The 27,966-nt window shown below is 31.9% G+C and overlaps 1 long non-coding RNA gene across 2 annotated transcripts in view; it reads left to right on the top strand.

Moving 5' to 3' along the window:
* The window catches only part of LOC119685718, a 106,209-nt gene that overhangs the window by 51,116 nt on the left and 27,127 nt on the right, over positions 1–27,966 (top strand). For both annotated transcript variants that reach the window (XR_005252822.1, XR_005252821.1), the window contains exons 4-5: positions 11,153–11,309; positions 24,260–24,308. This is a non-coding gene — a long non-coding RNA (uncharacterized LOC119685718). The remainder of the gene's footprint in view (positions 1–11,152; positions 11,310–24,259; positions 24,309–27,966) is intronic.

The raw sequence follows: 27,966 nt of genomic DNA, 5'->3' as shown, positions 1-27,966 counted from the left end.
AATGTTCAATTTCTGCCATTTTTATATCTCCACTCTTAATGGTTTTATCAATCAATTTCTGTCGAATTAATTATTTCTTTAAATCGTTATTTTTATAAACTTCCACTTGTTAATGAAATGGAATTTAATTTCACGTCATCCTTCAACTAATATCTAACAATACCGTTTGCTTAAGACGAGGAATTAGCTATATGGCATACTAGAACATATGCCAAGCAATCTAGTATATACGTATGTAGTGAATACTATATATACTTACAATTCCACCCAAATAATATTCGTTCATGTACTTATAGCAACAGCGGTGTAGGTGGCGTATGATGAACTCTCAGTTCCGAACAGAAATGTTTGCAGTGTAATTGCAATTTCAACTGAAATCATTGTTGTTAATATTTTTCACACTTATTTAACCCTGACAGCTGCTTTATTGACCCATCATAAATATTATTAACTTTTTTCCACTCCATTGTTGGCCTTTGTTTAATATTATTTTTTCATTGATTTTTTTTATATTATTTTTGTTTACTTTTTGCCACATCGTCAACTGTTAAACTTTTGCAGTAAATCGCATCGAATCGCATCGAATGCACAGTCCTTGTGGTTGCCGATGTAAATTAAAGCAATTAACAATTCATACTTCACGTATTTAATTTATTTTTTATAAACAAAATTTAATTTTTTCAATTTGCACTCTGCAAAACATTTGTCACATTAATTAACAATTAATTTTTTAATGCAAATGCATTTTTAATTAAAATAATTTTTGACTTTGCTGAGTGCAAAAAAGATACTTTGTTTATTTAGTAGATACATTTTTATTGGAAACCAGTCGGCCAACCAGCCAATCGGCAAACTGGTATGACCCGTCATAGCTTTTGTATTTTGACAATTGTTTATTGCGGTTCTGTTTGCGTTAATGAAATTAATAATATTACACAATCTCCGCATTTGAGTTAAATTGGTTTTTAAAGTGTTTTGTTTTGTTTTTTAAGTTTTTCATATTTATGACGTTTTTTGTAAAATGCGGAAATATGTCAATTGGTCTTCGAAAATTTTGGTTTGCAATAATTTATGTCAGCGTTTTGAACAAAAATTCACTTGAAACTTAATTGAAATATTTATAACGATATCAATTGCGATATATTAATATTATGATTTATTTTGATAATAAATCTATTTTTATTTTATTTAATATATTATTTTATTTTATATTTTTATTTTATTTAATGTTTTTATATTTATTGACAATGAATATATTCATGTTATTCTTAAACACATCTTTTAATAACTTTTATGGTACTTTAATGGAAGACAATTGGTGCACTGGCTAACGCCAGCTGATGTTCCCAACAACAGACTGCAACCTCAGTTTCTTTTGGCTCTACATTTTTTAATTTAAAAGCATAAACGTATGGTTTGAGGGAAGACGGTAATTTGTTATCAAAGTACGCTTATCATAAGTGAGATTTCAAGGTCCATTGTATTCTCATCTAAAATTGTGCTAAAAATAACCATGTAATAATAAATATGAATTACCTTAATTACCTTTAATGCCTTAAACATTGCAAATATTCAAACCTTGGTTTTCTATAAAAACTTTCAAATCCAGTGACACTTTTATTTTAAATTACGCATTTCATTTTCTTTTTTTTTAAATCTGATTTGTAGTTTTTATGTACAGAAAGAAGTAAATTTTTACGCCTTATAAAAGTTTGTTTGAGTGTATAAAATTGACTTGATGGAATGATAGAGATTGATAAATTATTTATTCAGTAGACATTTTAAAGCAGCAAGCAGCAATTAAAGCCCCTCAATTCTGCATCATAAAATCAAAGCTAGTTAAAGCATGTAGAGAGGCAAGTGACGGCAAGTGAAGTACTTGCCTCCATTTTCTTCAATGGGTTATGTGTAACTTCTCGGTTAACATGGACCTTATATAAAAAGACTAGATTTTATGAATTCAACAAAAACAAAAGCGTAAACTGTAAGCTTTACTGTAGTTCTCTCTCATCACTTGTGTATAGAAACCTATGCAGAGAAAGTGTGCATTCCATATAGCACTCTTTGTAGACTGTATAGTTGTTGAAACTTACAGGAAAAAGAAAAAACTAAGCATTTGCTCTATGAATTTACAGGAAGTACTTTTTTCACAGTTTGTCAGATTGTTCATAAGTAATAATCTCAGATCTATTAGATTACTTGAATTCGACGGGATGGATTAAGCTTTTGCCTTTTCATGTACTAAGGCAATTTGCGTGGAATATGAGATAAAAACGACAAAAAATATCCATACCTTATCCATACCTCGCAGTGTTTACCTTATTAAAATAGCAGAAAAAGTTAAACCTTTGCATATAGATTGGGCACTTATGTCATTTCTACTGCAGACATATGTGCCTCTATTACGATTTTGCGTCGACGGTGCGCTTGTTACTCATACGCCAGGCGCAACAATTCTATTTGATTTTGTGGTACTTGCAGTTTCTGTGAAAATGGCGAATATTTTTTACAAACTCAATGTGACTTTCCAGTATCAATTTACGCAGCTAACGCAACTTCCAAGTATGAACGCACCAACATCGACATGACATCAGCTGCAATTGCTCTTGGCAACTTTAATCGACAACCAAAATAAAAACTGTTTTGTGTTTTGTTCTTGTTGCCACAAAAGTAAAGTCCATAAAAAATATCAAATAAAAACAAGCATTTTATGTATCGATGACTTCAGTTAAGAAAAATTTGCAAACAATTTCAATGGTCGTATAAACAAAAAAAAAAATAAATGAATAAAGAACCAAACAAAAAACTTAAAAAATCAAAATAAAAAATGACGCAATTTTGTTTTATTTTTGTTTATTAATAGTTTTTTTTGCTTTTTCATTTTTACTTTTGTCTTGTCATTGTTGAAACGCGCTCAAACTAACGTGCACTTATACACGCACACTTGAGAACATACGCTGCGTTTCTTTAAAAGGCAAAAAACTGCTGCTACTTACAATTATTTTTTTTTTTTTGTTTAAAGTATGAAAACTAGTTTTGTAAACAAAAATAGAACTTATTTTGCTGATTGATAAATGACCGATCAAGAAAGCTAAACAAATGCGCTATACTACGACGACATATATATAATGAGCAAAATAATGGAATTAAATAACATATATATATATTTTAAAATGTTAAGATCTTCACCTGCAACTCCCGCACCAGCGCCCACTCTCTCTCATTGTCATTTCTCTCTCATTGCATCATAATTTAGAAAAGTAAAAATAAAATTGCTAACTGCCATGTGTTGTCTGCCTTGTGCCAGAGCTGACGTTTGTATGAGGTGAATGTATTTTAAACACCTTTTGCAAGTAAACAGCACTGCTGCGGTTCAACTGCGGCTCAGCTGCGGCTCTGCCGCTTCTATACATATCAATTTACGTTTGCTTTGGTTAATCTTATAATTCTGTAGTGACAAAATAAACGTCAACTTTTTCCTATTCTCCTCTGCTATATTCTATATAAAAATATATGTGAGCTAACGTGTAGGCGACGACTTACCTTTACTTCAGAGAAGATTTTCAGTGTGGTTGTAGTAGTCTGTCTCTGCTTCTGCTTCTGCTTCTGCCACTGCCACAGTTTTGGCGATAAATTTAAATTAGCTCCCGTTTGACTTTTGTTGAATTTTGTTACCACAAATGACTGTGAAAGGCGGCGAAGGCGCAGAGGCAAAAGTTTACTTTTGGGATTTAGGATGCTAGGCTCAAAATTTTCAATAAAAAATTTACGTGCATAAAAACTTTTTTACTTTATTAGCAGCAAATTACTTTTGTAAATAATTGTTTGAAACAATACACAAAAAACCAAAAAAAATATATAATTAATGCACAAAAAAGGACACTTTTTACACTTTTAATGAATTTGTAATTAGCCTTGTGCAGTTTAATGAGTTTTGTATTTTGATTGAACAAACTCTAATTTACTTATTTCAAGCAAAAACAAATATTGCACTCTAATTTATTTATTATTAACATTTCGCACAACCAATGGCATTAACTAACTTAATTAATTGCATTGAAATCGGTTCATAAAATTTAATTATTTAATTATTAAAATTATTTATTATTATTTTATTTTATACCTAAAGATATTTACCACAAAAAATGAATTGTATAAAAATGTTTTTTTGATTTCGTTTATTATTAAAATATTCTACTGGAATAACTTCAATCAATTTATTTATCATTTTTGTGTAATTTAAAATATTACTACACCTGAAACTACCCACCAGAACAGAAAAGAAGGCAGGAACCTAAATTAATAAAATTGTTTCAATAACTATAATCGGAATAGTTCATATATAAATTAAAAATAAATAATATATTTTTCTTAATTACACATTTATTAAGTTACATATTTAATGCCTTGTATACTGATGTTAAAAAATTTTTTTTAGTTCCGTTCCATTAACCATTAATTTTATAAATTTTAGAAAAAAACTACTTCAATTGTTAACATATTTTCACTTATGTTATATATTAATTTTTGTGACCCCCAAATTGATACCATCAAAATTGTTTAAAAGAGGAACTTCCAGTAGTAAAAGTAATTTGTGAGGTATTAACATAACACCGAAATGCAAACATCTAAACATTAAGATAAGGATATATACATAAATACAATTGCACATATACATTCCATTTTATTTCATTTTAATATTTACAAAAGAAAACAACGCCAACAACAATAATGGAAAATGTTAAATTGGGATATGTCAAATGCAAACGAATAATTTATTGACACAAAAACGTAAGGCGGAAGGGGATAGGCGGGTAAGAGGGTAACCTGAAGAACTTCACATGTGTTTTTATTATTATGCTTGCTATTGAAGCCCCTACACTTGTGGTGGGGCTGATGTCTACACTTGGAAGCCCTTTTGACACAATTTGTTGTTCACATAAATTGTCAAATTCATGCAAAATTGTGGCATCTTCAGATGGACAAATCAAAGTCATGGTAGCTAATACCACAATTTCATATTTTCATATATTTATTTATGTGTCATGCATCTCTACCTCTTCTCCACTTCCTTACAAGCACCACTTCAAATTTTCGCAAATGACACCATTGCACTTTGCCTTTTGTGGAATACCCATAATATTGAGTTAAGTTGTTGGGTTTGTCGTCAACAAACACCCAGAACTAAACACTTTCATTCATTTTAACTGCATTTTCGTGTTTTTATTTTATTTTCATAACTTCTTCTTGTTTCCTCTTTTTTTCTTTATCTTTTTATGTTACAGTTTTTGTCAGCTCCCTTCGTCTCCAGCCGCTCCACCAACAAGGTTCAACGTAGATTAATTGCTTTTTTGGCATTTATTTTTCTGCCATTTAACAATAAATCCGAGTGAAAAGAGAAAAATATAAGAAATATAATAAAAAGTTTAATAATCGGAATATGCATAGCAAAGAAACCATTTTTTATTCCATTCTTTTTCTATTTTTTGCAATTTTTTTCGTTGCTTTTCCCAATGTTTTTTATTTCAGTGTCCATAAGCTTACAATATTTTGCCTCGTTCAAGTCCTGACATGAAATATACATTGTGACCGAAAAGTTTCCGGAAATTTTAAATAAAACGCAAAATTCTTAATCTTCATCAATATTTATTTTATCTCCTTCAAAATATGCTCCATTAGAAGCGATACACAAATGCCAACGTTTCTTCCAATCATCAAAACATTTTTTATAGGCGCTTTCCGGTATGGCTTTGAGTTTCCTCTGCGAATTCTGTTTTACGTCTTCTATGGATTCAAAACGCGTTCCTCTGAGTGGTAATTTGAGTTTGGGAAACAGGAAAAAGTCACACGGTGCAAGATCAGGTGAATACGGGGGCTGTTCGATGGTATTTATTGAATGTTTGGCCTTAAAATCGTTGATAATGTTGGCTCGGTGCGAGGGAGCATTATCGTCATGAAAAATCCATGAATTATCCTTCCACAATTGAGGCCGTTTACGGCGGATATTTTCACGCAAACGTCTTAAAACAGTCAAATAATAGGCTTTATTGACTGTTTGTCCTTCAGGGACGAATTCATGATGCACCACACCACGAATATCGAAGAAAACAATCAGCATTGCCTTGATTTTCGAGCGACTTTGGCGTGGTTTTTTCGGTTTCGGCTCGTCTTTTCCTCTCCATTCCGATGATTGTTGGCTTGTTTGCATGTCGTACTCGTAGACCCATGTCTCGTCACCCGTTATGATGCGTTCCATGAAAGTTGGATCGGAATTGGCACGATCAAGCATGTCTAACGAGACCTGTCCACGATGGTGTTTTTGGAACAAATTGAGGTGAATCGGAAAAAGCCGAGCGTTGACACGTCGCATACACAAATTGTCCACCAAAATCAAACGAGCCATCTCACGACCGATGCCTAGCTCTCGTGCTATCTCTCTAACACTCACATGAGGATTTTTGAACACGATTTCCTTTGCCTTTTCAATGTTTTCGTCGGTGGTAGAGGTCGAAGGTCGTCCAGAACGCGGCATGTCTTCGACGGTCGTACGACAGTCCTGAAAGGCTTTGTACCACTCATAAACTTGAGTTTTCGATAAAACTGATTCCCCATAAGCCTTTTGTAGCATTCGCAACGATTCTGCACACGAAAATTCGTTCGAAACACAAAATTTGATGCAAACTCTTTGATCAATATTTTTTTCCATTGTTTTTTTCGCAACGCACTACTGAGGTGAACTGGTTTCAACAGCTGCCGTAAACGAACTGTCTGACAGATCGCGCTCATTTTTGGCATAGTAATTAAGGACAGTGCTGCCAAACTACATAAACTTAAAATATCGAAAAATATACAGCGCGCGAATTTTAAATGAGAATTTCCGAAAACTTTTCGGTCACAATGTATAGTGTGAGTGAGCATGTTGACGCCTAGGATTTAACCTAGGTGAAATGCTGATTTTCATTTTGTGCGCGAGAACAATAAGTAATAGGGCGCCTTACTTTACTCCAGCCCTTCTCTTATTCGGATAGCCCAATTGCCGCATGTCGCTGAAGTGTAGCATATTGTGAGGCGCTACTGGCTTTAACGTATAAATAGTGGCAGCTCGTAGTAGAAAAGTTTTGTCAAAAAAAATGCAAATACTAAATAGGAGTTGCAATGTGAACAGCCTGTACTGCGCTACAACTACGTATCTTGCATTTTGCTGACAATAATGTTGACTGCAACTGACTTTATTATTAAGTGAATATGAACTCCATACCGGAGGTACAAATACAATCGTTTACTTTTTGTCCGTTTCTATTTAAGTTTAGTAATTTAGTTTATGTAAGTGCTGGAGTAACAAACACTGTCTGTAGTGTGCACAAAATCTGCTTTTTTAAAGGCATTAGCACACAATGCCATTACCAACTCGCATACTCTCGCACATACACATGCAAACACATACAAACGCTTAGTCTACTTACTGTAATGCGATTAAATCGCTTGTTATGGCTGTCAACACGAATGCTTCTTTTGTAATTCGCTTAAGTGTCGCTTGACGGCAACCAAAGCTGGCAGCAACATTTTATGCTGCCCCGAAATTCGCAACTACAAAAGAACTTTTCTTTGAAGACATTTTTATTTAAGTAGTGCAAATAATATTATTTTTCTATTTCTCTGCTATTGTCAAATCTATGCACACGCAGTCAGAAAAGGACACACTTAAGTGGAGCATATTTCTGCTTCCTTACACATTCAACCAAATTGGAACTAAGCAGAAAAAAATGTTGGCACCATAATTTACGTTTGCACCCAAGTCCCTTCCAACCTTTTAAGTACGAAGCAGCTTCATTCTGGTATTAGCGACAGTGTGAATATGACTGCAATTGCGGCTCTAAAAGCGTCAAGGGCCAAACGGTTGAACATATTTTTTATCCCTGGGTGACATAAATTTCTCTTGCATTATTGTGGCACCCACATATGTAGCGGAAAGGTGTTACACTTGTCAAACACACAGATTCGACCAGGTTACACAAGAAAAATCGTTTAAAATTTCTTCTTTTTGTTTTTGTACACCAACAATTTTGATGTTTCACAGCCTTTTTTAAGAAATTTAAATCAAGGGAAAATCATATGATAAAGAAAAAAGAAATATTTTTAATCAGGTCACTATATTCTATGATTTATTTCAATCATATTTAATGTGTTGAATTTCAACGGTTACCTAAAGAAACTAGGGAACAGGAAACAATATTGAAATATACCAGCGGAATTTCTTGCCCAATATAGAAGCAGCTGAAAATCTTCTGCACTGGTAGAAGAATCACATGATATAGTTAAGACGAATCTTGAAAGAGTTTAGTTCACTATAGGTTTTTTGTAAATTTGATAAAAACAAGGAAATAGCACAAAAATCTACTATTTGTTGTAAATATGTACACATTGTAGCCTCCTTTTTGATTAAAATAATGGCTTTCACTTTCGAACTCAAAGGAACTAACTAGAAATGACTAAACAAATTAGTTTTGTATCCATTTTAGTTTAAATGTAAAACTTCTTTATCGACTTTCATCTCTGCCTGACAGTTTTATTACAGCAGGACCTTTAAGGAAACACCTTTCACTATCGTGACTTTTTATTTCCCTGCACGCCATATTTTACAAGTAGTTTAAATACGGTATTCACATGTTCCATCCACACTTGCTTACATGTGTTTAATGTGTGTTACCCTTTTCGGAATGTCATTATTATGTCATTTCGGGGCGTTAAACCCATTTGACAGTTGTAAATTTCATAGCTTGACACGCCTTTATATCCTGTTTATTTATTCAGTGCCTGCGATTCTTGATTAGTACGTCGAAACGCATTGCCGTTGGTTTGTGAATTGAAAAAGGAGCAAAAAATAAGAAAATGAAATATTTTTCTTTCGCTTTTATAAAAATGGACGAATCATTCTTGAAATCAGTTTCTGCTTGGCTCAGTATTGCCGTTGGCTTTGTTCTTGACTTTTATTCTAATATTTTATATTGCTTGTTTATTGTTGTAATTATTTGTTTTGATTATGGCACATACCAGTGTTGCGTGCTCGAATACTTCATTGCTTTCACTCGGCACTCGTGAAAGCATTTCACTGTGTGCTAACATTTTTATGGCGTTTTTGTTAGTTGTTTTTGTTTCTAATGCAATTAGTTTTTACTATGAAAATTCTTTCGTAGTAATTGCGGATCATAGCTAAAAACAATTTGAAAAGGATTCCACCCAAGCGACGTATTCATTCATAAATCTTAAAACTATATTAAAAATATGAATATCAGATATTTCACCAAATAATATATGAAAAAGTCTTGTAAAAGCAGATTATTTTCAAATGTATAAAACTCCCTATATAACACTGGTAGTAGTTGCCACTAGTGGTTTCATCAAACAATAAAATTACCTGACTCAATCAACATCAACGAGGTGGAATTTGAATGTGTTAATAACTTTTGATCAATAAAAAACTTTAGATTACTGTGACAATTAGAAACTGTTTTTCAGCTTTCAAGAAATACAAATCAATGTATGATTAAAAAAATTACTCGTCTACCACTCTTAGAGACACAGAAAACACGCCTTACCGTAGTTGTAAAGAAAAACATGCGTTTTAATCTGAAGTTTGCACCAAAAGTCCGACCAATGTCGGCTTTTTTCGAAACAGTACACGATAATCAGTAACAAATTAATTATAATTATAGCATCAGTTGTATAAATCATAATAATCTTCTCAAGAGAGCAAGTAGATTATGACACGACAGACTAACTCTATAGCTACTAATATTTGCTCTTAGTATTGAGAAACATTTCCATTTTGTCCTCAAGTGTTGATAATATGGTATACGGTTTCAATGTAAATGTCATCATTGAATATACTACAGCATGACATTTAATATAACGACAATACAGCACATGACAACCTCGTGACAATCATCTACTACGTTATTTATAAAACCGTTTGAGAGCAAGAATAAGAAAATGAAGAATGACTCGTATAACTGCAGTGATGGGAACAAATCCAAATGAAATGAATGAAAGATAACTTTCGAGCTGTCCTCATTCAATTTACGAAAGTTGCCACCAAATCCACTTAATTTTCGTACGTGTCACATCACGCAGGGCATCGCAATAGCTCAAATCTCTCGTCAAATGCCATTTTAATGAACTTTGGAATTAACAAAATAAAACATTTTGGTGTGCTTCACCGATATCAAAGTTTGTTTAAATTTGTTAATAAAATATCATTTTGTGTTCAACAAGGAAAAAAGCAAAACTTTCTTAATTGCATTTGCCATGACTAAAAACTTTCCGAAACTTTCAGTCAACTTTGTTACTTTGTTACGATTGCTTTAAGCATAAAATGAAGCCATTTCAGAAATTAAAAACGGAAGTGGCCTTTATCTTCAATGGATATACACAATGAAAGGAAGAAACTGCATTGAATATTTTGCAGAGCATTAATAGAAGTTTATATTAACGAATTAAATAAAAAAGGACCCGACAGAAGGATGGGTTCAAATGTACCTTACGTGAAAATGTTACTTAAAAAGTTATACTACACAGTAGCAACATAAAGGGCAAGAACAAATTGAATGCAAATTATAGCCATATTTATTATTAAAGTAATTATCGATTTAAGACAACTTATACTTATATCTTCCCTTAACACCTAATTAAGATAGTGTTTAAGGAACATTGATTACGTCAAGGAATCTCTTCAAGCAAAAATCCGAATGATGTCGGGTTCCTTTTAAAATCTATTGTCTTCTAATTCATGGTGTACATAAACTGCAGACGAAATAATTGATTTATGTTTATATGAAAGATACTAATAATATTTCACTTTATTTTTGTTGTTTTCAAAATTACTTATCTTAAAATTCAACTAATTTACAAATAAGTGTACATTTACATAAATAAATTAAGGATCTTAGAATAATTAAATAGTCATGAAATAGAAAATTGAAACAAAATTTTATTGACTTTTGTTTAATTAAACTTCGAATTAGAAGCATTAACAGAATATCGTTATCGTCATATCGTCGTAACATAGTTATCTTAATTTAATTAGCATTAAAGTCTTTAAATTACGAAGCGTACTCAAGTAAATAATATCTCAAAGCATTTGCTTACATTTCAGATGCTCGCATTTCACAGAAAAACGTTTTTTGATGTGTGGCCATTAGCACAGACGAAGGCACAATTGTGACGTATGCGGAAATTTGTTTAGTAAACAAAATAAAGTCAACAAGGCTTCATAAAAAAACAAACAAAAGCCTATTTTCATATCCAAAAAGGTAATTATGCATATTTAATCAAAATTTATAACATTGCATGCCTAAAAATGATTTGAAATACCAGAGCAAAGCACAGCACAGTAAAGCGTAACAACCGAAAAGTATGCTACGAAAATCATAATTTATTCATTTCGGCAACTTACGAGTTTGCTTTTGCATAAAAGATTCCAGTGTTTGTGGCAGCAACAGAAGCACAAGAAACATGTTAATTTACTAATTGGTTATGTAGACATATGTAGGGTATGACACACCCACAATTTCTTTAGCTTTTACATATAGAAAATTTGTTTACCATAAATTCGTGCAAATCAAATTTCAGATTGAGATACAAATATATTTTTCAGATTTTCTGATTTTGCTGACTGTGTAATCAGATAGCAAGTGACATTAAATAGAAACCGAGAATAGGTTTAGTTGAGTTTGTGGAAATAACTGAACATTTATCCAGTTGCCTATGATATGTCAAAACTGCAATTTACACAGCAAACAAAAACAAATATTTGTAAATAAATTCGCTCATATTCTCGCACAACATCCACTTTCCGACAACTTGGACATGAAATCATATCGCACTTAAGTACTCCTTCCTGACAAATAAGCTCAGTACAGAATAAAAGTGCTATTAACAAGTAAATTTATTTATTTTTTCTTCGAATTTATTATTCGTTCTCACTTTTGTTTTACGTACTCCTTTAACTGATTTTTACTCTGTGTATTTAATTTCCTTCTTGGCAACTTTTGACACTTGGAATATGCCAAGGCAAACAAAATTTTGCAAATCGACCGCTTAAACTCTGCCATAAATTCCAATCTACCAAATTGACCTCAAACAATGTTTAAGACTACAAGTAAACCTCTCATCAGTGGCAACAACCTAACTTGAAAGGAGCGGAGGAATTTCGAACAAAACTCAACACATACGGAAGGAGTCAGTTAATTTATTGATTGGCCGCAACCTCAGCACAATTTATACGAATGGCCTAAATATCGCAACAAACTTTTGCAACCGCACTAAACGAACTAACCGTACCGCCCGAACATTCGAGCACTTTGTGCCATAACAAAAGCTAACAAAGTATCTGTGCTGACTTTCAGATAGTAATGCGAAACTTTGCCTGACAAAACTAACTTCAAAAAAATTATATTAAAATAAAATATAAATTTGAAAATCAACTTGACTTTTGTTTTGCCCACAATGGCTGCATTTCCGTATGAGCGCCATTTAAATAATATTTTCAGAACTGTTTTTATATAAACCGTAGACAATGAATGGCAATAAAATTAAATGAAATAAATTTTAAAGCATACTTGGCATACTTTTAGGAGTATACAATAAACCAATTCAAGCCAAAGTGATACACAAAAACTGGTGAATGACAAAGCAGTAAGCAAATATGAAAAAAAATTATTTATTCTGAGAAAAAGTGGTTGGAAAAAATTTTTCTCAAAGCAGGCAGGCACACATTAAAAATGTAAAGAAACGTGCATATAAATTCGTTTTAGTAACTTGACATAGTAAATTGATAAATGGCCATTGAGGAAAAACAAGGACATAAATCAAGCAGACAGTTAGCGAAAAATATAGACACATAACTGGCTGATATATGATGCCAATGTAACTCTGACGCCTTGTCTACGTTTCAATTCTAATGGTAAAGGAAAAAGCCCAGGAATGTATTTTAAGGCTCCACAACGCCACAGAAACACAGTGTGTTAAGAGGGAAAATAGTGCTGGTACATAGCACGAGACATTAAACGCATAAACAACCGCTACGGTATTAATGGTGCTTTATTAGCGACTAATGGCACAATTGGTGACGTAAATGAGCAGAACAAACTTTATGATCTCCTGTGACAAAGTGGCTAAGTTTTTCGTGTGAATATTTGCATAATATTCTATTAATGCTGCAAAATATTAATGTGCGCTTGGTTACAATACTGCCAACTCCAAATGATTATAAATTGCATCTGTGGGTTTCCATAATTCGAAGAATACTGAAAATATGTTTTTTAAATAGTTTTCTTTGTGGTTCGCCTCTTTTAGCATAATTTTTTGCAAGAAGCTCCTTAAAGGACACTTCACATTTTAGCAATGCGAGAAATAGTAACCAAACGAGAATGTAATATATTCAATATGAAATGTGAAATAAACCTATTAATGTATATATAACATATTATTATTTACAGTAATAATGACACTTTATCTATCCATTTCAGATAAAGCATTAACTACTTAATATGACTTAAAACTATTCCACCGTGCTGAGAAGTTTCATTAGCAAAAAATAAATCATAAGAATGAAAAAGAGAAGACCACACTTTGCTTGTAGTTTTTATACATATGTAAATAATGCATGCGCTTTGTGAAACATAAAGTAAATTCTTATTTAATTAGTTGCAAATTTCGGAATTTAAAATAAGTGATGTATAAATTAGAGGCACGCTTTTAGGCGTTTATTTTGACAATACAAAAAAAAAGAGAAGCAGAAGATGCAATAGCAAATGTAAAACAATACTAAATAATAAAAAGAAGCAAAAAGAAACAGAAAGAAAAGGCAACGCAAACGGAAGAATGTTTCTCTAACAACTTAACACTTGCGGCAATTTAATTAAGTTAACTTAGGCGCCCGAAAGTATACTTTCCAAAAGCACTTTAATTGACATTTAAGCTTAACGCTTAAGAGAGATTTGAAAAGTTTTTTAACAGTGTAAGCGGCGAAGTGAGAGGCAATCAAAGCAATTTGAATGAAAAGAAAAACGATTGGTGGTTAAATTGCGTCAGAGACGTTGGGGTGTATGGAACAATGAGTCTGTGTCTAATAGAAAAAGTAGCATAAATTACAAACTCAATTTCCTTTTCAAGTGTATTCGAGCATTCATTCGCAAAATCTATACTTAGAGAAATGAAAAAATGAATAGAAAGTAAATCAAAAAAAAGTTTGCAGAAATAAAATTAAGAAAAATTATACAGAAATGAAAGAATTAACAATATTCGGAAAAGTTTTGAGCAAAGTTCATAGGAGCAAGTTTGTTGGTAAGCGAACTATATCGGAAAATACATTCAGCAAAATGCAATAAGCAGCGCAAGGGAAGCTGATGAAATGATACTGAGATAGTCTGATACAAACGTAGGTAAACATATGTACAATACAGATAGACAGTAGATGCAATGGTGTAAGAAAACTAACAAAAAAATCTCATGCAATGTCGATTCGCATAGGACATGTTATTTCAGTTTCTTTTTATTAAAGTAATTAATTAGTTTGTACAAATGTATTGTTCAATGTCGCTCCATGCCTTACAAATTTGCTCTCAGCGCAAGATAATTTTAACAGAATGGGCAGCGGAAATACACTAAACTCAATTTAATTTATTCTTTAAATTTTATTTTCGCCAAATATTCTAATTTATATTTAAACAATCACTGAGTTTCAATAGTTTCTGTGCTGACGTTAACGAACTGTGACGCGAACACAATATTTAAGCCTCTAACAAATGTTATTAAAATTAACAATCACTATGAAGCAACAATTGCCACAAAGTCCTTACACAATTCAGCAACAACATCAACCAAAATGAACCAACAATGCGATTTGGTGTTCCTTTCGTTCCCCTAGCAACAATTTATGCCTCATCACAATGTTTCTAAGGGCCCTGTTGCTTTTCGGATCTTTGTTTTAAATTTTCAAAAAAATATTAGTCAATTCTTTTCTTAAGCAGCAAATTTATATTTAAAATAACAGAACCAGCTGCTTTCTGGGAAATCAGTACTCTTCTGGGTTACCTGCCGCACAACTCTACGTATGAGTGACTGCGGCGCTGTTAAATATGCCGCAAAGTGCGTTGTGCCTCTTATCGTTCTTTTCCATCCTTTTGTATGTTTAAATTGTTTTTACGAAATTTTCTCATTTGGCTTTATAAAATTTGAATTCAATTTTAAATAAAACGGCAGCATTTTAAAGCGTCTATAATTGAAAAAGTTCTTTCTTTAAACTTAACCGCATTCAAAGTCTACCGGTACTTTATTTTGGCTTGTTTGTTTACTGCTAAAAACCGATTCAAAATAAGACCTAACAAATCAATGGCCACAAAAGAAATACTTTAAATAGCCACAAAATGCTAGTAACTCAACAGCAAATAACAAATAAACCTGCAACTAGAACATAATTAAAAACGAAATCCTTTTTAGATTTCGAGTTGATAAAGGCAACCTCAATTTGTGCACAATTCCGAACACAATAAACACAAAACTGACTTACATGTTTCCTGACCCATCCGAACTATAATAACCCATAACATAAGCTGGAATATCAGCACATAGTACAGGTAAGTCTGTGCAATCCCTGGAGCTAAGAACACCAACCACACTCCTATACCAATAAAAGCATCTATCAATGTTTGCCAGAAGCAAATATCGAAAATAATAAAAACACAGAGAATTTTGTAAGGTATTTAGAAAAATATATTTTAATAGCAGTATTTGCTGCAATGCAAAGGTATTGTGACAACAAATTTATTATTTTATTACTATTAAGCTAGTTTACTATATATTAAGTAATTGAAAATTTAAACATATATTTTGCGGTGTCTTTTTTGTCCTTTCTTATTACGTGTATAGATCACTAAATGTGAAGGCAAATTCCATATAAGCTAAGAAGAATTTGGATACCTAGAGTCTTGAATAAATTGAATTAAATCAATCACTGCGTATGAAAATTATATCAACAATATATTTCCATTTTTAAATGAGTGTATATCAATAGAAAGACATTTCGACAAAAGTTTCCATTATTCAGTGAAATGAATTAGCTTTCCATTATTTGCGAAACAGATACAGAAAAGGGTTAATAATTATGTTCTCCTTTAGAAAGAATACCAAAGACTGCAGATACTATTCAGATTTCCGAAACGCTCTCACGTTTTCATTTCATAGTTGGAAAAAACTCTTTGGAAGCAATTCACAAGGATAACGGCAAAAGTCATGTCAATGTTTTTTTATTTAAAAATTTAGAACTGATTTCGTTATAAATTTAATTTCATTAATATTCATGCTTTAAACGTTGAAAAAACTATTTATTCCTTAAGCCCCAAATTTTAATCTACTTTTGTGTATATTTTAAGTCAAATATCTAATGAAAACTGAGAACTACTTTCTTTTTAATATCACAATAAATTAATTTGTCGATGAATATCGGCCCAACAACATATCTGGCGCATAAAATGCAAAAAAAATTATTTTCAATGACTCCAGCTCTATTGCCTAGTCCGAGTAATTTTCTAAATAGCCACCGGAAGCATTTTACATTTAAAAGTAAATAAAAGTGTGGATAAAATTTTGTAAATTCCAAAAAAAAATGAAGGAAAATCCAACTTCAATCAGATTTCAATTGCTTTGATATTACGTAGTTGCCACGAGCCACAAATGTAATTTTGTCACAAAAATCAAAGTACAAAGGAGGGGAATCGTGGTTCTCGAAATTTGAACTACTATCGCATCGTTTTACTTTAATTTTCAAAGATATTTGAAACTGTTTAAATTATGAGTTTGTGTTATTTTGAGATTTAAAATCACTTTAATCTGACTCAGTTGTTTTACTTTAATTTGTTTAAAAACATCCATAAACTTTGCACTTCTACTATATGGTAGGTGTAACTTTTTATTGCATATTATGTTTCTATAAAAGCAACTCCAGGCATTAAAAAATATATAGCATTTGCAACTGACAGCTACAATAGTTTTTGGTTGTTTATTTACAAAGAAAGTCATACAGTTTAACTACACAAGCTTTTAAACTAGACTTTAAGCAATCACGCCCTCGAATCAGACAAAAGGGAAAAAATCGAAATCATGAATAAGTTAAAAAGCACTAAGTTTCTATTTAAAGGGAAGTATTGTTTCAGCAAAAAATTTTATAAAAATCCCGAAAAACAGCTGCTGTTGACAGACTATTGGGGTGTGGAACTGAAAAACAAAGTCGATGTGTCAATTTTGAATTGCATGAACAACACAGAACACGTCAATTGTATTCATAAAACAAACAAAAGAAAGCACAAAATGACATTCCCTTCTATGACACCTATTGATATGGAGGAATACAAACAAGAGCTCATGAAAATTCACACAAACCATCTTCCATTCTACAGAACCGACAACATTCTTCACATATGCATAAATATTATTGCATACACACAGGCGCTTTTTTCGGTGCTGGGCATTATTACATGCTAAATATTTTCATATTTCCTTCTGCACATTGTAGACAATAAAATTTAAAAACATCCATCAGTACAATGCGATTCGAAATATTCGTTGCATGTCCTTCAATTGGCTTTGTACTCCGAGCATATTTGCGCCTATCGATTGTAACAGAGATGAAATAAAAACCATTTAACTATATAGACCTATGTAAACGTAGAGAGTCCATTATGCAAATTGATATTTTTTTGAGCTGTGCAAATAACTCGTAGGAACTACAGATCTATATATGCCCAATTCATCTTTTGATTTGCATGTTTACAGCTTTTTTAGTTCACATAATAGCTTATATTTATTGATTTTGGTGGACATAAAACTTAATTTACATAAGTATTGTACAACATTTAAAAAAAATAATAATTAATTCGTAAGATTAAGTATATCCAAAATATGTTAAAACCACGAACAGTGCAGTTTTTATAGAACTGCTTCATATGATCACTTACTAATGTTTCCATTTTACATCTTAGATAGAATGAAAACTTCTCTTTTATCCAAATATATACATATATATAAAATAATCTGACTTATCTTGATAAAAGAGTTATACTATAAATTACAATTTTTTAAATTATTTCAATTATATGTACAGGAAATCATACACATAATTTTATTTTATAGCTTTAACATAAGTTTAATTATGTTCAATGTTAATATTTCATTTGCAAATAATTAAAAAGGTGATTGTTCGGCAATTCTTAAAAGTTTGCGATCACAATATTATGTCTGCACATATATGTATAAGAACCACCTCCAGGGTAAGGATCAGCAATAGTCAACGTGAGTTGCGTGGAAGTTACATTAAGAATGCCTCGCATACTGGTGGCGCAGAAATTATCCAGAAGTGTTCAAATCTTTAAATATTCAGATAAATAATAAACGTTTTGTGAACCACAACGTGATTTCTAATTATTGTTCTCATTATATATCTTCGGATATATCACACATTTCACTATTTTCTTGTTACACTGATTATTTTCTAAAAAAAAATTTACATTTTAGCTTTATTGAATAAATTCTCGTCCACTTTGTTGTACGAAACTATTTATGAAATTTTCTGGTCTTACCTCATACTGTTCCCTCGTCGCTCAGAATTGCCAGTTTCTAAGCACAACTAAGAGATTTGAAGAACTTTTCATATTTCTGTACTTTTCATTCATTTTATTTATCAAAATTTAACTGAAACCTCTTACCGATTTCGAAATCCGTGTTTTGCTGGAATAATTTTATTCGTTCGTCTATTTTTCCAACAAAAGTCTTTCGGTCCTGCGAGGCGTACAGCACTTCACCAGCGTTCGGTGCAAATCGTATGCACGTGTGGTTCACGCCTGACGCAAATGCAGTGTCAACATCAACACACCACGCCGCCTAGCTTAGGGTAAGCTTGTGTGTGGGTCTGTTTATGTTGACTGAACACACTACAACACCTTCCGCAAATAAACGAGCACAAAATTTCTAAGTGAATACGAACCCGTTGTTGCGTGCTACCCCTCTTCCAAACACTGTGAATAAGTGCATTTGCATTGTCTCTCACTCTACTGTTGTTTTCTTTTTCGTTGTTGTTGTTGTTGTTATTGTTGTTGTCGTTGTCGTTGTGTTTTATTTGCCCATTTACTTATTTGTTTGTTGGTTTTGCAGTTGTTCTTGTTCTCTTTTACTAAATTTTCCTTTTTATTTATTGTCGCTTTGCATGCATATTATGCCAATTTTATTTATGCCTTTTTTCACTATCGTCAACTTGAAGTGCGCAAATTAACATGCTACACCATTAACAGTGACGTTGGCAGTGACTGCCACTGCTGTTACCTACAGAGTCTATTGCAGGTAACAGCTTTGGTTGTTAGACATGCCTGACATCGCAGCTGCTCTGCAGGCACTGCATTTATCTGTCTGCTTGTCATAAGTTTACTGCTGCTACTCAACTTAACATAAGCTCTGATTACAAAAATAAACACTCTGAAGGATTTCTCACCAGCCGACAACGTAAAGCGTTTGTTAAGTTGTGCAAATTATTTTATTAACGTACTCCGCTAGAGTTGCCAGGCTACCACCAATACTAATAAGACTGTGCGTGTATGAAACTTCCCAGCGGGACTTTCAGCGCTGAGGGAATCGATTCCCTCAGCGCTGAATGGTAATGCCTAGCGCTGATTATTCAAATGAAACTCCTAATTACTTTAACACGTGCATGTCATTGCGGGCAAGCGCTGAATCGTTCGATTACCTTTTCAAATTTGTAATGCAACATTTCAGCGCTGACATGCTCGCTTACCTTTTCGAATTTGTAATGCAACATATCAGCGCTGACATGTTCGCTTACTTTTTCGAAATTGTAATGCAACATATCAGCGCTGACATGTTAGCTTACCTTTTCGAATTTGTAATGCAACATATCAGCGCTGATATGTTCGCTTAAATGTTCAATTTTACCTATGCTATTGATTTTTAAATAAAATACTATAAATTTTTTTGGATAAATTATTTTTTATATTTATGTTTTATACAATTAAAATATTAATATTTACATAAGAAAATATAACATACTTATATATATGAATATTTTTCTGGAAATTGTTACTAAAACCTTGAAGAGATTTCCAGACTCGACTCGATCACTTGTTCCGGCTTACCATCTGAACTTAAAGCATCTGTAAATACAAAAGTATGTTATTGTATACGCTAAAGTTAATTATGTACAATATACCATACCAAAAAGTGCTGCTGTCACATTCTCTAATGCTCTTAAGAACTTCTTGCCTTGGGTACCATTCTCCAAAATTCCAGGAAATTTTTCGCGTAATTGATTGTTTTTTAATAACGCGTCTCATTGATGCAGTCTATAAATAACGTAATAGATGAAAAGAAATGTATGAATTAGTAAAATTGTTACATGTGAATATATTAATAAGTTGAAATTGAAAGTAAGAAACGTATATAATTTAACTTACAACTACTTCAACGGCAGTGATTTCTTCATTAAATTGAATTAAGTCCTCCTCAGTTTGAATTGTAAAATTTTCCAATTGAATCAGCTGACTACATTTTACCCCTTGCTTTAGAATGACTCGTTCTTGACGCAGTAGCATGTACATAATACAAAACAAAAATTTCAATTATCATTTTAAATATATTTACTTAATTTTGCATATACTTACAGTGAGTTTATGTGAAATTACAAATTATATTTTATTTATATTTTTGTTTTTTATTTGATTTTAAAAATTAAAAATTGTTCACTGTTCGCACTTCACTAAAATCAAAAGCAGACTAAATGTATACAATGTAGGCAAAACAAGAAATTCTTAACTCATATGCTTTTCTTCTTCATTCTTTTATAATTTCAACCCCGAAATTGCATATGTCGAACACAAATGTCGAAAACAAAGAAAAATAAAAACGAAGAGCTATTACCTCCTCGCTTACTTTTTCAGCGCTGGCATAATGGTGCCGCTGGGTTTCAACCGTACTATGCATCAGAAGAACATAACTCGAAGCTATTTTTGTTTTGCGGGTACCACAGTCTGGATTTGCTTGTGTATTTAATTTCTTGCTGTTGGCAACAATCTTCTCAGCGCAGGTACGTTCGTACATTTGCATATTTATGCATTTGTTTTTATTTGCACAGGCTTCATGTCGAATAGGTGTGAATGTAAGTGTAACTTAAATGCTGGTAATTAAGACTAAACAGTGTAGAGTGCATAAGTCACAACTTGAAAATATTTACTTTGCAATTACAGCTCAAATTGAGAAATCATTTGCTATTTAATTTATTAAATAAACGCAAACACTCTAAATGCTCATATTAATCTATTTAAAATCGTTATTGCAGTCAAAGCAATTCTGAGCAATTCTGAGCACATAAATAAAAAACTATCCGATGGTTTGTATTTATTTGATTTTAATTATTAAAATTGCAAATTAAAATTATTTCCATATATTTTGAAAAATGAAAGATACGGTAAAAGATATTTTGCAGCGTAAGAGTGAATAAAGCGACGTTTGCTACTTACTGATATAAAAGAGCAATTGACTCCAGCTGGAGTAGTCAAACTATAAATATACTTTGATTCTACCGAGCTATTATTGTACCTATCCTTCTATATGAGACAATCTTTTGGTGGGAAGCATCTATTAAAATAAACCGACATTTTGGCCTTCATTCGAAAGGCGGAATGTCTTTTGTTCAGTTAGGGTCTGTTGTAGCACAAAAGATCAATCATGGTCACGGTGCTCTGCTCAAATGGGAGCTAATACCCTGTTCTTTCTTATCTTATCTGTTAAAGTTAGTTGGCTAACGTAAGGGTTGGATTCTATGCTCCACTGCCACAAAAACTCTATTCACGTTGCTTTATTTGTGGACTATGTCTATTCATATCCACAGCTCTTGGTTAGCCCGATCGCACCTTCTCAAAGGGACGCTATAAGTACGACAAATGATTTGGACTTGTACCTCTTAGATAGTTCTTCAGATCTTGCGTACAAATGATGGCTCATCATCCATAGTATTACAACGGGCCATTATTTGTGCTTTTATGTATTTTCAAAATATTTATTTCATTATTTTAAACACTTTTCTATAATCCTGTAATCACATCTGTTTTATTTAGATATGGTGTCTTTATTTAGAACTTCAAAAATATCTATGTGCCCATACTGATTTTTTGCTCTAACGGCATGTTTCTTAGCAATATTTTAACATAAGATAAGCAAATTAATGATTGCTTATATTAAAATATGGATTATCTGCAGTGAGCAAATAACATTTAAATACTGATGGATTATTTATGTTGAAGCTATTTGAGCCAGTGCACTTGAGCACTTTTACTCTTTCTTAACTCGAGGTATTTTTAAAACCCCTCTTTACGTCTTGACTGGATTATTGTTTATTACTTCATCAGATTAAGCAATAATTGACCTCAGATCTGCATACCACCCGGAGGAGTCTGTAATCATTCTGAGATTTGATAACGCGGTGTTGGTAAGTCTGTCCATTTTCGCAAATAGACCCTAATATTGTTTGGGAATTCTAAGCCAACTTTTTTCCAATCTTCAAATTTAAATTATTATACTCTTTTCACAGTTCAACACAAGACTTAAACAATCAAATAAAAATATTTCAAAAACTGTATGAGCGGGTATCAATGGCAAAGTGTCTTAGCTTAGGCACCACGAAAACAAAACAGAATAAACTATAAAAGCAAGAAGAGAAACAATAGCAAAAATCCAAACTTTGTAAGCTAAAAATGTCAAAAGTTGTCTTGTATGTCTTTCCATGTTCTTTGGATACTTCCATTTTTTATTCTTTCATGTCATTTGCTAAAAATTCAGAGTTGCAGCAATCTTTTTTATATTAGCATATTCCGCAGTTGTTGCAAAAACTTCGACAGCAAAAAAAGGAAAAGCAGCAGAAGTGACGGCATGGCATCCGCATCCGCATTTGCACCAATATCTGTGTTCGCATCGAGTATCTGCATACACGCCGCCAGCTTCGACTCCAGCTCAGCATCTGTGGCAGTGGCAACATTTTTCAACTCAATTACTTAACAGCGTAAACGTGTAAAGCATTCACAAGTGAATTTTCGTTGATTTAAGCTACCGAAGACATGACAATATCGCATGAATCCATGAGTTGAGTTTAAGTTTCATGGCATCTTTCAGTTGGAGCAATTGTTTGCTGCTGCTTCTGTTCTGCTTGTAGTGACTGCAGATGTTGTTATCAAGTTCTGACGTTATTGACAAGTTGCTACTTTCGGCATATGCAGATGTTGTTGCATTAAAACCAAAAGCGTGCAACGCATGCAAATTTTTCGTACAGAATTTTTTGGATTTCGTTGTTTTCACAAAAATTTCTCAACATTTTCTGTTTATTTTTTGGCATTATTTTTATTGCCAATAGTGCCGTTGGAAAGATTTTTGTTGCAGCTTTTGACTTAAAATAACATTGATCTTGCAGATTTAGCAAAAAATACTTTTTGAAGTCTAAAAATTAAAGAAAAAACTAATTGGAAGTGCAAACGAAAATAAATTAGTCAACATATTTTATTAAAAATTGCTTACATTAAAGTAAGAACTGTGGACGAACTGTGTAGTGTGATTCTTGCAATTGCTATCAAATCCTTAAGTGCAATATTCACCTCACCGCTGCCTTAAGCTGCTTTATTTCCCACAATTAAAAAAAAATACAGTTTAAAAATAGAAAATTCATATTCCGTTCACACGTAAATAAACAATAGACCTCAAGCAGTCAAGTAAGCAACTGCAATAACAAAACAGGACATTAAAAAAATTATTGCATATTTCAAGGCGCACTGGTATAAAATATTTCGTGAATTTCAGTTCTTCATCAGAAAAACTATTCGGTTGCCAAAAAATTAAAAATATATTAAAAAGTACCAAAAATAATTAAAATAAAATGAATTTACTGAGAATTTGCAAAAATGTTGATTAAATAAGAACCTTGAGTGCGAAATACAATATCTCAGCTTGACTGACTGAAACACCCCAGCAAGGCTGAACTATTTTCTGCTGAGTTGTTAATTTGCTGTAATTTTCTGCAAACAAAAGCAAAAACTATTCATTTTAAGAATATTATTTTTGTTTTAATAATTTACATAAAATTTGAACTTTTAGGCAATAGTTCATTAAAACGAAATTATTACATGCATTTCTTTATTTGTTTTTAATGTATTTACAGCCCTGCTTGAACTGAAATCATTTGCCGATTCAGCTAGTGTGACAGCAATGTAAGTTTACATCCTTTATTATTCTTCCAAATTCTACATTTGATATATATTTTTCATTAAGTTTCTAAGTTGTAATTTTAATTAATTTTAATTAGCAAATTTATGCCCCCGTCAAGTGCAAAAAGTTACAACTTTACCAGTTTGCAACATTTTCTAGTTCTAATAGTTTTGAACGTAATTCCATTTTATTTGCACACATTTAAGAATTTTTCAATTAAGCTGCAGCGCAAGAAGAAGAAAAAGGATCTTGTGGCCCTTGCACAAACACTAATCAAACACACACCCACAGGCTGCGTGCCTTCGCAACAGCACTAAGCCAGTGAGTATGCAGTCATCCAAGCTAAACTGGCAAGTAAACAGCTTCAGCGCCTAAATGAACACAAATATGACTTCCGTTCTTTGTCTAATGCTGAGATCCTTGTCCTGTGTGTGTGCACATATGTGTTCGCCTCGACTTTCGTTTGTTTGAGTGTTGCTGTCAGTTCCTTAGCCATTTATGCAAGTTTGTGTTTAATTTGCAGCACTAATTTTCATCTCAAAATTTCATAAAACTTTGCATGCTAGCGAATAATTTTTTTACTAACTTAAATCGTAGGGCCAGTACAAAAGGATATGGACAAATAAATCAATAGCCTCTCAAAGTAATTTCAAATTTTAATATGTGATTAGTTTTTTAATATCTCCAATAGTCGCTACCGAATCGTTCGAAGACAGCACTGCAGACTAAAAGTAGTTATCATTTTAATAGGATTAAAAATTGAGAAAAAATAGACCCATCGATAGTTTTTCTTTTTTTTTTTTTGTTTGTCGCAATTTTTTAACTCAATCTAAAGCAGTTTAATATATTTAGCTACTGAACATAATTAGCATATAATAAATAACAAATTTGATATTTATCCAATTTATTATAATGAACCAATTATAATATCAATTTTGAAATTTAAATACGATTAAAAAATATTACATTTCATACAAAACATAAATTTTGAATTTATTTTATCGGCATTAAAATGCATTTAATCGAGAATCTATCTAAAAAAGCAACTAATTTAAATCATATGCAAATTTTATCGAAAGTATATGGGCGTCCAACTAGAAATTTAAATAAAATTTATAATGAATATTATTTACATATGGACATACATATGAACACATAAAAGTAGAAATTAAAATAAATTTAATTTGGTTAACCGCAGTAAAACAATAAAAATTCCGCCAAAAAGTCCAGTCGCAAATTACGTAGGAATCGTGCCGTAATTGGCAATAAATTAGATTTTCAGCATAAATAAAGTAGAAAACTTAGCGATAAAAGTGCAACATAAATGAAAAAAAAAAACAAAAAAAGAAAAAAACAAAAATCTGTTAAATGACAGCAAATTCCGGCGTAATTGCCAAAATTTTTTTAAATTTATAATTAAACAAATGAAATGTTAGCCTCACTCAGCTCAGCCCTATGAATTCAATAAAAGTTTTTCAAAATTTGCGGCTACCGCATTTTAGTAATTCCACATTTTTAAATTTAAAGGCCGTTTAAATGCATTTCACATGCAACATTTAAAAATAATTTAAAATAATTTTCAATTCTAAACAAAACAACAATAAAATTTGCCACTAAACCAGTGAAAAAACGTAGCTGGCTGAAGCGAAGAAGAAAGTTTCTGTGCAACTGCAAGAAACTCATTAAACTGCCATCGATGAAGATGGAATCTTCTTCCCAGTCAAAATGTTTACAAGACAAGCAGAGCGAAAACTTTAAAGTTTTGCTGCGAAATATAAATTTTGTGTGTAAAAACTTTACAATCCAAAAACAAAGAACGCTGAACAATGCAAAATAACCCATAAAATTTCTATTGGTAAAGTTTTTCTTCAACTCTCGCAAGGATATATAAACTTTTCTTCCTTCTTTGCGCTTTGTTTTCAACTTTTTCGATGTTTGGCGTTCTAACAGCCAAACACGCATGATAATTAAAAAATCAGTGCATACTTTTAGGTACATTTTTCAACCCGTTATTGACTCTCTGGAAAGATTGCGGAAAGTATTATAAATAGTTTCCGGTATTCTTGGTTATTTCTGGTTTTTTTTTTCGTATCCGTACAAACGCCTATACAAAAATACTCGTATTTGAACAGTTTATTAATTAAAGAATTTTAAGATATTATAGATGAAAAAGTTATTTGACTTTTAAACATTATGTTAAGTTACAGTTTAATCTATATAATTCAAATATATTTAAAAAGCACACTAACTTTGTTTATTTACAATATACTAAAGCGCACTCCAAGCGATTTTTGAAGCCTTAGTTTACAAGTAAAGAGTAATGTATAAAATACTTTCACATATTATTACTATTATAGTTAGGGCTATGTGTGCAATACGGCAATACAATATGAAGCGGTACCCGCTTTAAAAGTATGACTGTGACTCTAATAATATTTCAATTATTTTATAATGAAAAGAGAGTTTTATATAAGGAAACCGATTCATTCCTAAGTGTGACATATCGATTGCGAACGAGCAACGTGTGGGGTACAGTGGAGTACAGCAATTAAGACCAGATTTCGATATCATCACTATTTTTGCAATATGGTTAGAATTGAAGTTCATTGATTAAATCAATTTTTCCGCCACCAGTTTTGACAAAAATACATTTTTAAAGAAAGAAACTCAATTAAGACTTCGCCAATATATTTTAGTTAGTTCTATATTAATAAGAAATCAAACATTTGCTGTGAATGAAATTTTCGTTAAACTACGAAGAATTTAGCTTCTGAATTGCTAGTTGCAAATCCTCTCGTCTAACTTATAGGAATCATCGCCATTTAAACCAATTTAAATTAGATAGTATTTATTAGATCACCACTGTCATGCAGATTTATTGTCGATTTATATATCTCTGCTCCTGCTATTTGAAATAGTTTCCACAATAATGAGTTTAAATTTGATTAACTTGTTTATGGCCATTAATTAGATTAAAAGGTCTGTATTCTACATAACCGCAAATTAATTTTATTTTACAACCATTATTTAGTCCAAAAAACGATCAAGGCTTGGGATATTTTAGGTAAGCTTTATTTTATTAACTACTTCTAGGTATAAGTTTTGTAAAACTTCTTTTTACCTTTTGGCTATTATCTACTAATCAGTAGATGTCGAAGAAATACCTAGCTCATGATTACACAACTGTAAATTCGTCTCAATTTCATGGTAAAACTTTACGGGAAAACTCATAAAATTTAAGTTTTTTTAATGACGGCCACTGAAGTATTGCCAGAACGCAGTTGCTAAGTTATAGGAAGGAGGAGGATGCACTGAGATCATTCGGCAATTCTGAAAATGCAAACCTTAGAAATCTGACTATTTCGTTTAAATATACAAACCTAAATATACGCAGTGAATTTTTAATATTGCTTAGGTTAATTTCATTTGCAATGCTGGCAGCAAAGCAGCATAAAATCCAGTTCTATACAAAAAAATTATTAAAATGTCAACAATAGTTTTTAATTAAGAACTTCTGCACTAACAAGTCACTCAAAAGTTAATTTACATTTCATAAAAGATGTAGTAGAAGCAGTAGGAGTGGCGCAACTTCCAACTGCAGCAACAATGAGCTCGCCACCTACAATGAAACTTTAACAAAAATAGATGATACGAAAAGAT

Source organism: Teleopsis dalmanni, chromosome 2 (assembly GCF_002237135.1).
Source record: "Teleopsis dalmanni isolate 2A chromosome 2, ASM223713v2, whole genome shotgun sequence".
Taxonomy (NCBI): domain Eukaryota; kingdom Metazoa; phylum Arthropoda; class Insecta; order Diptera; family Diopsidae; genus Teleopsis; species Teleopsis dalmanni.
The sequence above is the reverse complement of the archived record's forward strand: the minus strand, read 5'-3'. Positions and strand labels throughout refer to the sequence as shown.